Raw genomic sequence first — 15,901 nt, 5'->3', positions numbered from 1 at the left:
GACCCTCCCGGCCGTATTTATTAAAATATGAAACAAAAATTAAAACATGAAAATAACAGTTTCATATTATGTACAATTTCATTTCCACATTTGCGATGTTTGGCTAACCTTAACATATGCTCTAATACAAAGGTTCTCCTAGCCGAACTAACATCCTACAAAATATTAACTTGTAATTTGAAATTGTACATCCTAACGTTTAAGGGCCAACGGCAAGGTCGTAACCGGTGTCAAGATCCCTAAACCAGAAATGACCTCCTCACTTGTGAGGGGCGACCGCACAGAGGCGTACCTCAAGTGCCACTACCAATTTCCCTTGACTTGACGGGGGCCCCATTAAACTCGACGCCACTTAAAGGTCGTTCGAGGACTCGTGTGAGGTATCTAGAAGGTAGCGTAGACCCCCCTCCCAAACCCCACACAACTTACCACATCTGCCGTCGCAGATGACCTGGCCCCGGGAAATTCTCCAGGAGGGGGCTGTAACCCCTCCTACCCAGGAAGGGGCCTTGACCGCCTTTCCTTTCCTTTCGGCGGCCCATCCTTAGAAGGAACCGCCTCCCCGTTGAGGGGCCAATGGCCACCTCCCTCGAGCGCTCCCATCCGTAATGGGTGACGCCCACTCATAGGGATCTACCAATTAGTGCTCACCGATCATGACCTTACCGCCACAGGCCGGATAGTTGACCGGCTATCCGGACCCCCCACAACACTCCTACCTAAAGGTCATGTCTTAAGGTCTGTAGCCAAGCTATACAGTCCCCTATGAGTAACTCGTTCCCCACCCAGGACAAATGAACACCATCCCCCAGATACATACTGTCACCAGTAATACAACCATGCGAAATAGAATGCAGTGTATTGGAACGGAACAATCTACTCACTTTGTTATTAATTTTCCTTACTGAATGATTCAGAGCAGAAACAGAAATAGCCCCCCGCCAAACTTTCCGTGGGATCAAATGAAACCATGCAATCGTGCACCCTGGAACTCTTCTTGCCAACCAACTTACAGTGGAAAACATTGCCTCAAGAAGAAGTCGTCTACCAGTGGTGACCAAATCATTGCCCCCAAGATGTACTATGACTATAGCCGGCGGTGACCTCGTCCGCCCTAGCAAACCCTCAAAAAATGATTGAAACTGGTCAATACAGAGTCCGCCCCTTCCGTAGAAGGACACCCTGTACCCGTATTCCCCAGCCACGTGAATCATGTCACCTGCTTTGAATACGTCCGCGGCACGCCTCACGTATGAGTGGCCCACGACCCACACCTCCTTTTTCACAGCCGGTGAAGTCTGACCGCTGGCCCGGTGTTGGGTCGACTGCATAGTTCGCCCCGCCTCATAGGCTCGCGCAACTGAAACCAAACAAAAACAAGAAGCGTGAGTACATCATTACAGCTTCACAACATGTGCAACCGCACATACCTTTTATAACAATTGGAGGACCAACGCCCCACACGTTTAACTTGTTCAACATCCAGACCCCTGGCTGTAGCCTCTGTAGCAGCCCCTATCCGAAAGGAATGGGTCCCAAACTCGCCCGGGTTCAAGCCCGCAGCAGTAATCGACATCGCAAGCACCCGCTGAAACTGAAACCTCGTCAGTGGGGTGGCGTCAGCGTGTCTCAACAAGGTCCCCCCCCATGATGCCACCCTTTGTGTTAAATATGTCTCTACACAACTCACCGGGCACATGGAGGACCCGGGAATCCTTTGTATGATTATGCAATCACCCATCGCACCCTGATCGGTCTTGGACCTGAAAAACGAGACAGTCATTGTCTCCCCTCTGATCTGAACGTGCTCTCGGCACAGTCCCCCCATCACATCCTGCTTGTTCCTCGCCACTAGTTCGCTCACCCGCATGGCCCCATGGAATGCCAGCGTAAAAGCGGCTCGGAATAACACTGTTTCAAACTGGGATGAGCATGTTGCAGGGAGTCTGGATAATAACAGGGCCAACCTATCCAAACCTATCGGGCGCCTTTCATCTACTTTGCGACCCTCAAGGCGTTGCCACCCACGTAGCGCTTTTTGCACCACGAAAGACGCTGTCGGGTCCTGGATCCCATGAGCCCTAGCCACAAAGGAAATGGCGGCCCGATGCCTCTGGGCCGTAGCCACCGATTTGCCTGCCTGATGTAAAGACAGCAAAAAGTTTACTACAGACTCTTCCTGGCCCCAAAGCTCCTCCCTAGCAGCCCCCAAAAAGGCCCAATAGGATCGGAACGCCCCTTCATATGCCTTTTTCATCCTTGGTGCTAAACTCTCTCCCACGAGGTTACGAAGTTCGGGGCACCGAGAGACCAGAGAGCTTCGGGAAAGGGTGCCACCACCGGGTCCGCTGTGGGCAGAAAAGACCAGAAGGCCTGCATATAAAAACGAGAAAGCGCATCAGCCGCCTTGTTCATTACCCCCGGGACATGTCTTGCCCTAAATAGTACATTCAATTGCATACATAGTAATACGATTTCCTTGAGCAATCTCAGAATCCATTTGCATCGTGCTGCCTGGCTATTGATACACTCAACCACGGTCATGTTATCAGACCAGAATACCACAGAGTGATCCCTGAATCCCTCAGGCCAAGTTCTCAGGGCCACCAGAATGGGAAAAAGTTCTAGGAAAGCAATGTTACTTGTCAGTCCATTATCATGCCACCACGACGGCCATTTTTGTGCCGACCACTGCGTGCCGAATATGGCACCAAAACCAATGCTCCCAGCTGAATCTGTCCACAGCCCCAGCTCCTCAGAGGACACGGCTGGTTTGTTCCAGACAATGCGACCATTGAAATCCGCCAGAAATGCCAACCAAATGCGCATGTCCTGGCGAACCTCTGCCGAGAGCCTTGTGCGATGATGACCCTCCCTCAGGCCGACCATGGCTTGAGCGATCGAGCGAGAAAAGGGGCGGGCCATCGGTATAACTCTTAGGGCAAAGTTCAATTGTCCCACCAATTGCTGTAACTGATGTAGCTTAACCTTAGACTCACTTATACACATTTGCAGGGATGCCCTGAATCTTAACACCTTGTCTCCTGGTAAACGAAAACAACCTTCTTTGGAATCGAGCTCGATCCCCAGAAACTCGAGGCAAGTTGAGGGACCCACCGTCTTACCTGGTGCCAGTGGCACGCCAAACTGATTCATCAAGACACAAAATGCAGACAAAGCCTGCCCACATTCCGGATCCCCGGCTGCCCCCAGAAACAAAAAGTCATCGAGATAATGCATAACATGGTGAAACCCCGTCTTCTTTGTGAAGACCCATTGCAGGAAGCAACTGAACATTTCGAAATAGGCACAAGATATAGAGCACCCCATCGGCATACACTTATCCATGTAATAATGACCCTGAAACATGAAACCAAGAAGACGCTGATCGTCTGGATGTACCGGGAGCAACCGGAACGCTGACTCGATATCAGATTTTGCCATCAGCGCCCCGGGCCCCAGGCGATTCAATATGGCTACGGCCTCATCGAAGGATGCGTACCGCACCGAACACACTTCCGGGTCTATCGCATCGTTTACGGAAAGACCACATGGGGCTGATAAATTATGTATCAGCCGAAACTCACCCGGGTCCTTCTTGGGGACCACCCCTAAAGGGGAACAAACAAAGTTAGCCACTGGTGGTACATTAAATGGACCGGCGACTCGACCTCGAGCCACCTCTTTCCCGATCTTTTCTTGTACCACGGTCGTATGCTGCAGGACCGATATCTGGTTTTTACATTTTGCTATACCCTGAAAATCCCCCACTGGGATGCGGAAACCATATGAAAACCCGTTCCGCAACACCCGAGCGGAAGCGTGATCCGGGTATTCGTTGAGCCAGGGAATCATTGCCATGGTATCAATTGGAGTAGGTAAAGGCGCCCCTCGGACTATGTCAGACCTGTTTGGCGCCTCCTCTACCCCCGTTATCACCATTTTTGGCTCTGCACATGGACTCAGGATGGGATGATTGCCCACACCCACTACACTCGTGCCTAAATTTGCATGACCCCTGGGGCCTAGTACATTTTCCCCTGTTAAAGTTCCAACATACCCCCCTTTTACCTGTGTTGCCGATTGGCCTTGAGTGATTTTCGTTACTCGTACCTGATCGAAAGGGCGTCCCCGCATATTGGCGGGAGGATTCAACAACATTACTCCCTACTAATGGCACTTTCAACATACCAGAGTCCTCCATTTTGGACCAGGACACAGAATCATAACAATCCCAAGTTAAGTTTCTATCATGCTCTTTCGCTTTTCTGAAAATATTATCGTAACAGAACCAATGATTGCCCTCGTGTGATACAGAATACCCCATGATCCGTGACTGATAAATCGGCAATTCAGGCAGTAATTCGGGCCTCCGTTCACCCAAGATGGATGTAAAAACCCCCCATGCTTTGCCCCAATTGCCAATGTTTTCATTTACCTTGAAGGCGGCCATCTTTGCGCGCCAAACACTCGGATGCATGAGCTCCTTCTGGCTCTTAACATGCTCCATCTCATAATGATCGGTAAGCAACGAGAAGATGTTTATATACTCCTCTGCCCATATCTTCTCTTTGATAGCTAGAGGGACATGTTGACCCAACTTTTCCCTTCGAGAGGGTGCCGACTCATCCCTCGCAACCGGCAAAGGCCGCTTACCTGAACTGGAAGCTGTATCTGCGACTGCCGCAGCCGGCAATGGCGCCTTCGTCGCTTCCCTTGTTTTCCGCAGCTGCCTCATCAACACCCGTGCGTCGTCAGCCGTGGCGCCCTTGCTACCTTTACCCAACCACGCTGCTAATTGTGCTGCCAGTTCGGGCGGCATATCTTCTCCGGACACGGGGGTGACCACTACGGGAATCGGATTCCCTTCCTCCGGCACAGGAATGGGTGCCTCACGTGGGTTACAGGGAACTGGGACGTCTCCCCCCGTTGCTCCCCTTCTGGGCCTCTTGCCTTTTCCACCTGGAGCTGTTCCTGCCAAAGGCCGTTTCGGCCCCCCTTCCTCGTCTTTATCCGCCATTCGCTTCTTTAGGTCGGTCACCTCCTTCATGAGAACACGCAGCATCTGCTCGGTAGTCATTCTCTTTCCCGCCTTTTTAGGCATTCTCCAACAGAGTATCTGCAAAACAAACAAGAAAGATTACAACGCTCAAAATTGGCTCTTCGTTCCGTCTCGAGCTCACGTGCAGCGAGGAGGTGCAGCTTCAGAGCACAGGAACAAGAGGATGCTTTCTTGGCTTGTTGCTCCTTTTATCCGTCTTCAGGGCGGGCGTACACCCGCCCCTGCCTGCCCCAAAGGGCGTGGCCGGCCGCGTCAGTGTCTAGGCCAGCCCACTCCAGGGCGGGAAAAAGGCGCGCCCCGGCTACGCCGCTTCGGGCATACCAGCCGAGGCTCGCCTCCCGCCCAAGATGGCTTCCAGGGGGGATCGTGGTACTCCACCATACGTTCGGGGGGACCGAATGGTCGCCCCTTTCCAAAAGCGTGCATCAGAAAGATACAGTGCAAGGTAAGACCGGCACAAAATGAGATAAGTTGAAAAGCATATAACGCAAGGAGATAGTAATTACAATGATCGATTTCTCCTCCCAAACAGGAAAAGAGATAAAAACCCTAAATTACACCGGGAAAGAAAGGATTGACCGTCCTTCTTAGGATTTAAGTAAAACGAAATCCAGGTATTTACTTGAACTGTTTGCTAATAAAAACGGAAATAATTTAGCATCCTGTTCACGAACAGGGGGACGGGCATTATTAATCTAAAGCCAAGACATGGAAACTTGAGCCTTTTTTGTAAAGACCAGAGTATGATTCTATCCCTTTGTGGTCCTTAACCAAAACATGAGCATGGATTAAAATAAAGCTGCCCAGCACATAAAATCCTTTTAAACAATGAGATAAAAGACTGGTACAAAACGATATGATGCAAATTAAACAACTAAACCTTTCCCCTTAGGAACCTTGATATTTGACCCTGAGGGCTCGATAGTGAAAAAAATAACCACATCTTATCCTGATTAAGAAGAATTTTTTACAGAATAAGGTAAATGACAGTTAATACAGATAAGCAACAGATGGTGAACAAATAATGCTAAACAAAACTAAACACGTCCAACTTGTATGTTGTAGAAACCACGACAATGACCTAACAGTCCGGAATCGCCCAATTGATTAAAGCGACTCACCCACAGTTTGTAGGTATGTATGGGATAGTCCTGGCTATAAATTAGTAACAACCAGGAGGGATTTGATTAATGAAGCATAAGATGGAGGTCTGAAAAAAGATGAACCAATCTTTGGGTGTAAATCACATGCAAACCCAGTAGGATTAATCTATAAATAAATAAAAAATGTGAGGGGGATTTGATAAAGAAGAATTTCAACCCCCACCAGCCACAATAACACCAGGGGGTTGCCAAAAATTGGGCTTGACCATAAGGAGGTTGCGAGACTAACAAATGAGACATAGGCCTGTCACACAAATGTGCTATATTTAGAAATGTTTTTCTCTTTTTTAACTTTAGTAAATGAATATAAATTGGTTTTAGTTTAACAAAGGATGAGGATGTACATGTTGGAAAATATGATGTCTGATAGACACAACAATGGGGAGATATAAATGACACAAGAAAAACCTTGTTGAATCCTGTTTCTGTAAACTATCACTATAAAATGTGACATGAAGTAATTATATACCGTTCTGTTTCTTTAACCTAGAGTGATTTTAAATGCAATTTTATCCTGAAGAAGGTGATGACTCAAATCACCGAAACGCCGCGTCAACACATTTTTGCTATATTTTAATGTATAAAGAAATGTCTTTTGTAATGTATGAATAAATGTGATGATTTTTTAAAAACTCAATATGATATGAACAGAAAATACATTTTTGAAGAAAAACCTCCCTTTGGTGTGTACATTCTCATCAGTTTAATTTGATGTATTGTTTTTAAAGCACTATAGAATTAGAGAATCTTTGTAGTAATTGTAAATTTGTCAATCTCCATGCAACCTTACATACAGCATATGGCTCACCCTTCATTTTAGGTTTAAACCCCGTAGAGACCTAAGCCTCTCTTAAAGGACATGAAAAGGGAATCCACATTTTTGTTCTGGACTGACCAATGCCACACCCAAGGTCCGTAGAATGTGGTTATCTACGTGGTATCGTCAACGCTGCACGCTTTCGCTAATGTCTGTGATGGGCCTGAGGTAATGTGATCCTTGAAGTACTCAGGCGCGTGGCACCCACAAGTGCAGCGGACCCCCACCTACTGGTCTTGGGGCTTTGCTAATGTGTGGTAGTTGGAAGCTTTGATTTATAGGGGGGGATTTAATCCTTCCCACGTGTGTCTCTGTGCCCTTTGCCCCATGCAAAAGGAAGTGGAGCACTGCACATGGTCAAAGACAAGAATAAAGTCAACTAGTAAGAGTAGATGGACATGGATTGAGGATGGGTACTGAATTGTGATGTAGTTTTCTTTAGAGAAAGCGAGTTTTTAACTCTTTCCTAAATTAGAGCAGCTTTGGGGTGGTCTTTATAGATATGGAGATGTTGTTGCTGATCCCAAGGGCATAGGTGTAAACGGATTGCTGACCTGTTTTTTTCATTTTTACACTTCTCAGTCTGCAGTCTGATGGTGTCCTCGCTGCAGGTATGCCAAGATCCACTAGAGTTAATTTTGTTGTCTGCAAGGAAAGAGGAATAATGGCTGTGATAGCTTTGTAAATTATGCTGCTGGTTTGGAAGGTGGTGCATATTGGCAAAAAGTGTCATGTAGTTCCTAAAAATATTTAAGATCTGTGCATTTGTGGACAACCTAAACTATAGGATTTCTGGCAATACTGATTCCGGACACCACCACAGGATATGTCGGCCTCTAGAACAGCTGGCTCACAGTGTCACCATAAGAACCCTAACAAGGAACAAATAGTTTCTGGCAACCATCGAACATGACAATCCTTGAGATTTCAGGTATCGTTGAAACAGTTCAGTACTTTTTGCTCAGTCAATCGTGTTCACTCAGGAAGATACACAGAATAAACATTGGGGCATTTTAAAATAAGAATTTGTTGAACCATTGTCATTCTAGTATAAAACATGTTTGCTGTGACAATCAATAGACAGAAGCTCATGTAAGAGAATACAAGCACCAACAGAGAAATAGAAGGTAGAATTATACCAAGGTGCTAAAACAGCAAATATATGCAAGCATATAATCATGACAGTTATCAAGCGTACACCTACGATGCGGACCCTATTAAATATACCTAAGTGTTTCTAGCATGTATGTGGGTGTGAAGCTAAGAATCCCCTCGGAAATAGCCAATCCCATAACTGATGGAAGACAATGAAGGACCCTGTTGTGGTCATGAGTTGGATACCCCACAAGGGATGTCAGTCTGTTATGTGTTGAAGCTTCAGCATGCAGGACCTCAGTGTCAGTGTAGAAGTGTCTCCTCTCACTAACTAGTGAAGGTGCGGTTCTTTCATACCAAAAAGGCCTTGGGGGTTCTACCACAATCAATATGTTGTGAGTCCGATTATGCAGATGAGCCTAAATCAATAATTGTAATTATGCAAAGTAGCCTGGTCGCCCTCGGATGAAGATAGCGATTTTGTTTGTACAGAGTATGTTAATCCTGTATGTACGTCATATGCAGGGGATTTTACTAAGAATCCTCATCCATAATAAATGAGACTAGTTTCAATCGACATTTATTCAGCACATAACTAGGTAAAAGGTCAGTGCTAGAACTGTTATGCAGAGAAAGGTAGGACACATGTAGGTAAAAGGTCACTTTGATACTTAGGCCTAGTTTAAGGAACATAACACCCACTCCTCATCTGAGAGTCGACAAGGGCAACTAAAGCTACAAATAAGTTTGCTAAAAAGCATAAAAACATTGTCATAAAAACATTGCCATAAAAACCCATAAAAAAATCTACAAACATGTTGAATGTAAAAACGGATGCTATCAAAGATTGAAAAGCTCTATAATCCACTAAAGAGTCAATATATGATTAGACTAAATGAGCACATTGAAAGCCATGTGCTCAGAAAGAGCATAAGAAAAATAAAACAACACAATGTTTCTCATTCCAATTTGGCTTGTTTTGGAAAAAAGGCTGAGTTGTTCCCATCACACAGAGAGCCAAATGTTTATGTGTTCTGTGTGGGAGAAGCAACATCACTGTCACTCGCATTTACAGACAACGGTGAGGTCCCTGTAACACCTCATGTATCAGGTCAATGGAGCAAAGGTGATCTTCTCCAGTTCCCACAGCAGCAGCTAAGGAAACTCTCAAAACCTGTGAGCCTGTTGAAGATCCGTTGTCAGTTCCGCTAGGAGCTGAAGCATCCCATGGAGGCTCCAAGAATGCAGTCTGTAACATGGGAATACACTGAGGACACTGATTCACATAGGCCTTTAAGGGGTCTAGTAGTGAAATGAAATGAAAAATTATATTTATATAGCGCCAAAACTACCCGGAGGCCTCGCAGCGCTTAGTGGATCTATGCCCGGTAGCGGGACCAATGGAATGGTCATACATAAGTACAAGACGCGCTTGTATCCACAAAACAACCAGCGGAGCACAGGCAAGATGCAGTCAAACTAGACTGGTCTGAATGATACGAAACAATGCTCGCTTTTGGACTTGGCCCTATTTACAGGGTCATCCCTGAACCTTTTGCCTTCCTCCTGTATTTTGTCTGACCTGTTTTTGTTGGTTTTATAACTCTGGGCACTTTACCACTGCTGATCAGTGCTAAACTGCATATGCTCTCCCTATTGTAAATTGATGTATGAATTAGTGATTCCATGATTGGTTGGTTTGGTTTACCTGTCAGACCCTAGTAGAGTGCACTGAGTGTCCTCAGGGCTTGTAAACTAAATGCTGCTAGTGGGCTTGCAAGAAAATACTAGACGTGAGTCGAAGTAGCCTTGTGCACAGCATGAACACTCAAAGGAGTGTAAATCAAAATACTTCTGAAGTTTTAGTAGTTCATTGAATTGTACACAAGAAAAATGTTCAGAGTGTTATACGATGCAAGAAACAGACCAAATGAAACATTAATTGTAGTCCATTGACAGCAATATATTGAAATCATGATGAAAAAAAGTTTATATCCAAAGATCATGTTGAAATTCACAGAATCCAGGAAATATTGTAACTATCTTCAAATTCCATGAAATAACAAATCCCAATGCATTTCGGGCTTATGAAAAAAGTCCCTTCGTCAGGGGATCTAGAAAAATAACATAAACCATGCTTTAAACCTCGAATTATTCACACAAAAACAGGCATATATTTACTCAGACAAGGTTATGAGGAGGATCATGCGAAAATGTTGGCGGAAACACCACTCAATGCAAGGCGTGACCAAGTAATGAATACAGAAATGGAAAACGTAGGTGCCCGATTTAAAACATGTGTCCCGCGACAGTCCTAGTTCGTCCATTCCTGAGCACTTGAGCGATGTAGTAAGCTTTCCCGAGCATGTTTTTTATTCTCTGGACATTCTACCTTTGTTTGCATATTCACTTGCATGTTACTTATATTCTTTCCGCATGAGCATGTTTACACTTTGGGTTGTGCATCTGGAGGAGCCGTTAACTGTATATTCCGGCGAGTTTCTATTACGCTGTTTTCATCACTGCTTTTTTAGCTTCATATTCACTTTTCATCTGTCACGCTTTCGTTTTTTACTCACCACATGTTTTAAATCGGGCACCTACGTTTTCCATTTCTGTATTCATTATTTGGTCACGCCTTGCATTGAGTGGTGTTTCCGCCAACATTTTCGCATGATCCTCCTCATAACCTTGTCTGAGTAAATATATGCCTGTTGTTGTGTGAATAATTCGAGGTTTAAAACATGGTTTATGTTATTTTTCTAGATCCCCTGATGAAGGGCCTTTTTTCATAAGCCCGAAATGCATTGGGATTTGTTATTTCATGGAATTTGAAGATAGTTGCAATATTTCCTGGATTCTGTGAATTTCAACATGATCTTTGGATATAAACTTTTTTTCATCATGATTTCAATATATTGCTGACAATGGACTACAATTAATGTCTCATTTGGTCTGTTTCTTGCATCGTATAACACTCTGAACATTTTTCTTGTGTACAATTCAATGAACTACTAAAACTTCAGAAGTATTTTGATTTACACTCCTTTGAGTGTTCACGCTGTGCACAAGGCTACTTCGACTCACGTCTAGTATTTTCTTGCATTTAACGACAAAGGGTTTGCTGGACCCTTTTTCTTGTGGCACGCAACGGATAACATTGATGACGGCATCTTTATTTGTATTAACATTGAACAATTGATATATTTGAGTGCATCCAGGTTGCTCTTTCCTGTATTTGCTAGTGGGCTTGCAGCACTGATTGTGCCACCCACAGAAGCAGCCTTGTAAAATGTGTCTAAGGTCTGCCATTGCAGAGCCTGTGCGCAGTCTAGTACTGTCTTGCAGACTGAGCAAGTGCACCCACTTGCCAGTCCCTAAACCTTCCCTTTTCTTCATATCAGGGGTGTCTTCATATCAGACACCCCTATGGTAGGCCCAAGGGCAGGGTGCATTGTAAGTATAAGGTAGGACAAGCCCTGATGTGTGTGGCATGTCCTAATTGTGAATTACAGCCATTTTTGTTTTTTACTATTGCAAGGCTACCTGTTCGCCATAGGTCAGAATGAGCAGTTAGATTATTACATCTTATAATCCTAGCTGACTCAGAGAACATGGTAGAAATTGGAGTATAGCATGCTAAAATGCTTCTTTTAGTGAAGTTGGTATTAACATTCTGTGTTTGAAAATATCACTTTTAGAAAGTAGGTATTTTCTTGTCTAAGTATCCAAGCCTGCCTCTGCTAGGGTGTGTATTCCTTGTCTGGAGTTTGTGAGTGACAGGGCTGGGGATTCCAAGAGACAGAATGAGTCAGCCCAGTGGTGAATAAATGTAAATGTAAATGTATTGGCATTTATATAGCGCACTACTTACCCGTAGGGTCCCAAGGTGCTTCGACCGCTGCGAAACCCTTCCTGGCTTCCCTGAGAGATGGTCCCTTAATGGGTATCTCCAAGGTGAGACCAGGCATCCCCGGCGGTCTGGTGGGGCCGTTAGTGAAGATGAGGCAAGCTAGTGCCCAGAGTTGCCGAGTGTGATCGCTGATCAGAGTGGGCACCGAGGCGAGAGAATTATCGAGTCCGCTGACCCTGGTCCAGAAACCTGCCGCGCCGGGAATCGAACCCTGGTCCCGGGCCGTCCTCTGCTCTCGGGTCTGCCGCCTCTAACCAGTGAGCCACACTACTGATCTTTAGATCTGCATCTAAATGGGAGGTAGGGGTTGCACCTGGGACCTGAATAGGACTGTGCCCGCCCCCCACAGTGCTGGCTCCACCCTGGAGAACCGCAGCCTTAAGGCCCGGCGGCGCAGGGTATGCCTAAATCCCCGGTGTTTACCTGCCTTATCAAAAACAGAGACACAGACTCTTCGTCTGCGTACAAGATGGTATTTATTAGCTGCAGCTAGTACAGTGGACTTTGAAGTTGTCAGTACAATGAGGTTCAAAAGAGACTGCCACTTAACTCTGTGGCGCAGAGGTTTATATACGATGTAATACAATGCAAAATGCAATCACGCACAAGCATGAGCTATAGGCAAACGTTATAGACAATGTTTATAGACCAAAGCAACTCAAGTTCCCGGTTCTGTTTGTCATTCGACCCCTTAAGTAAATCACAAGCGAATCCACATAATTCGATTTACAAGCAGAGAAAACACAGCTGCATGTTGTAGAAGGGCAGTCGAGAAACAGGAGAATGCATGAGACATGTAGCGAAGGACAGCAGATAAGATAACTTAAAGGAAACATTGGTGTGAAATGACATGTAGTCCGGACGGGGATTAATCAGCTCAGACAGGAATTAGTGTACTCAGCCAGACCCTGACACTCGTTAGTAAACATAGGCGAGGAAGCCACCTGACACGCATAGCAGAAACGACAAAAACATCGCGTTCACCGAGCTGCCTGAGTGAGGGCAACACAAAATGACGGCGATCTCAAAATGGAGGCCGAGCACGAACAAATTCGTAATTTACAGAACCTCAGGCCCTCCTTTTGCCATTACTCAGGCAAAAACAATCCAACTCATGCTAATCTGAGTCAGAGTCAACACTGATGTTCATGAGATCTTCAAGCTGTTGCTGCACCATCATTCTACTATTCTCTGTCTTCTGAGAAGCAGATCGTGGAACACATAAAGTAGCCAACAGGCCACACACTGCAGGACCACACTGAACGCATAAGCAACAAGAGAATATACCGGCTAAAATTGCTCCAAGGAACGTTAAGATCTTCCATCCCTAAGTTGACAATATTCCCCAAAACCATCCCATAAAAGACCAATCTCCTTCGTCCTGATGAATCGCCTCGGAGACAGTGTGCAAATTGGAAATGGCTTGGTATACAGCTGGAGCGTCATCTGGAATATAAATGCAGCAACTAGATCCGATCAATCTACAGACACCTCCTCGGTCTGCTAAGATCATGTCTAACGCAATTCGATTTTGAAGCGTCATAAGACAGTAAGCTTCAAGTTCTGCTGTAATGTTACCTATCGCACCTGCAGTAACATTAATAGTGGTCTCAACCACTCGAACCAATTGCCTAATGTGTCTGCTGTAACCATCGGTCCCCAAAAGGGAAGGAATCCTTTAAGGAAATCTCCTCCCTCCTGTTCTGCCATATCTTTGGCATCAAATACACCTCTGCTATGTCTAACTCTATGATGGTCTGACGAAGCCGTATATGTAGGGGGAAGGAGGAAAGCTATGTAGCAGGTTCCAGAAAAGTTGGAAGGTAGCCAAGTATAAGCTCGATCGTTACAAACAAAATAGGTTCCTTGAGATGGACCTAACGGAGGGAAATCAAGGGATGAGAAAATATATGTGTATGTACATTTCTGATTGTCGTCAGCTTTCTTGCTGTTGATTTGGAGACAAAGATTACCTTTATGGGGCACAGTCCACACTGGGGAAGACTCGCCTTTTCTAGTTTTGTCACTGAGAATGGAGACATAGTGGCTAACATTCCATCAATCATAAGCTTTCTTTTCATCCAATGGAATCTTACTCTTCTCTACAATCTTGGCCATTACCACTATAGTTTTGATCAAGGAGCTGTGGCTAAAATCTAGTCCATTCCCGGAAGTTCTCACAGGGCTTCTAAGTCTGTTGTGGTATGCGGCTGAAAACATTGTCAAATAGGCCCAAGCTGAACCTTTGAATGAGAAAGGAAGAACCAAATATGGCATTCCCTTTTGTGTATTGTGTGGCATGAGTCTACACACCCAACAATCAGTCATATTAATGGCCAACTGATGTTGGTGCAACAACTGAATAAACGTATTATTCATATACTCGGTTCTCCTTATCTGTTCATGATGGGGTAGAGTATGCATTTTGTTTGAAAAGACAGAAAGACAAGAAGGTAAAGAAGTCGTAGAATTAGCAACATTTCTTGATTGCAAAATATGCACGATCCATCCTGTGCAAGCTAATAAAATACACAAAAACATAAGAACACACAAAGTTACGCCAAATCGACTGTGCAATAATTCACAATATTTTGATCTCATTTCTTGCTTCCTATTTTCCCTACCTATCATTGTTGTACCATCCATCATTATCAAAAAAAAATGTCGCTCACGGCACTCTTCCTTAATCACTCAGCTAATCGCTTCTGTATCCTGAGGCACTAGCCACTTACTAAAAGAACAAAATCAGGTTACAGTCTGAGTCTCCTACCGTGACCCTGCGATGGAGACAGATGGCACATCTAATACTAATATCACAAAAAGGCAAAAAGAACCCCAAACAAAAGGAATGTCTTTAATTAATAAAAAGAAATGTTCAAGAAAAATATTCAATTCTGTTTGCTGAGTCTTGGTCTTACGTTGTAGCGTGTTTTGCTCGGCACGGTCTGATCCTTAAACAACGTTTCTGGATTCGTAGTGTCTATTCGACGATGCACAGGCACAGCAGCGTGAAGAATATCGTCATCTGCCTTTTCAGACTGAGTCCCATAAATCTGAGCATCACTGAATGGAGCAAAACAAGGAACTGCTACAGTGTCTGATTCTCTTACATCACTGCGAATCCACTGATCAAAGGGTAATGGAAGTGGCACCTTTTTACAGTGCATCCCATGCACCCAGTTTCGCTTATCCACCACCTTTACAGCCGTGCGAGTGACGAGCAGAACTTGCGTAGGCGTAGACCAACGAGGATCCAAATTCTTAGTCCGTTGAAATTTTTTCACGCAGACCCAGTCACCGGGCAAGATGGTGTGACCTGGGTCTGTGGAGGCCTCCGGCAAAATACTTTGCACCTGTTGATGAATAATACTTATAATACTTAATTTAGTAGTCAAATCATGTAAATAGTCAATTAACAGAGGATAAGGTATGTCTGAGTATCTTTTGGGGCGGGGAACGTCCCAAACATTAGCTGGGCGTCCAAATACTACTTCATATGGGCTAAGTCCCATACGAGAGTGCACGTTAGTTCTGGTTGACAAAAGAGCTAGGGGCAACGCATCAGGCCAAGCAAGACCTGTGCTGGCTTGAATCTTCGCTAGCTTAAGCTTGAGCGTACCATTGTAACACTCAACCAAACCCGCTGACTGTGGATGGTTTGTCGCTTGGAATTTTTGTCTAATCCCAAGACCAGAACATACTTTCTGCATTATCTGGCCCACAAATTCACTTCCATTGTCACTCCAGACAATGCGCGGCAAACCAAATCTAGGCAAGAATTCCTTAACCAATACTTTAGCAGTTGACAAAATAGTGTTATCTTTCAAGGGGTAGGCCTCTATCCAGCGGGA

This window comes from Lissotriton vulgaris, chromosome 8, assembly GCF_964263255.1.
Source record: "Lissotriton vulgaris chromosome 8, aLisVul1.2, whole genome shotgun sequence".
Taxonomy (NCBI): Eukaryota; Metazoa; Chordata; class Amphibia; order Caudata; family Salamandridae; genus Lissotriton; species Lissotriton vulgaris.
This window is presented reverse-complemented; position numbering follows the sequence as displayed.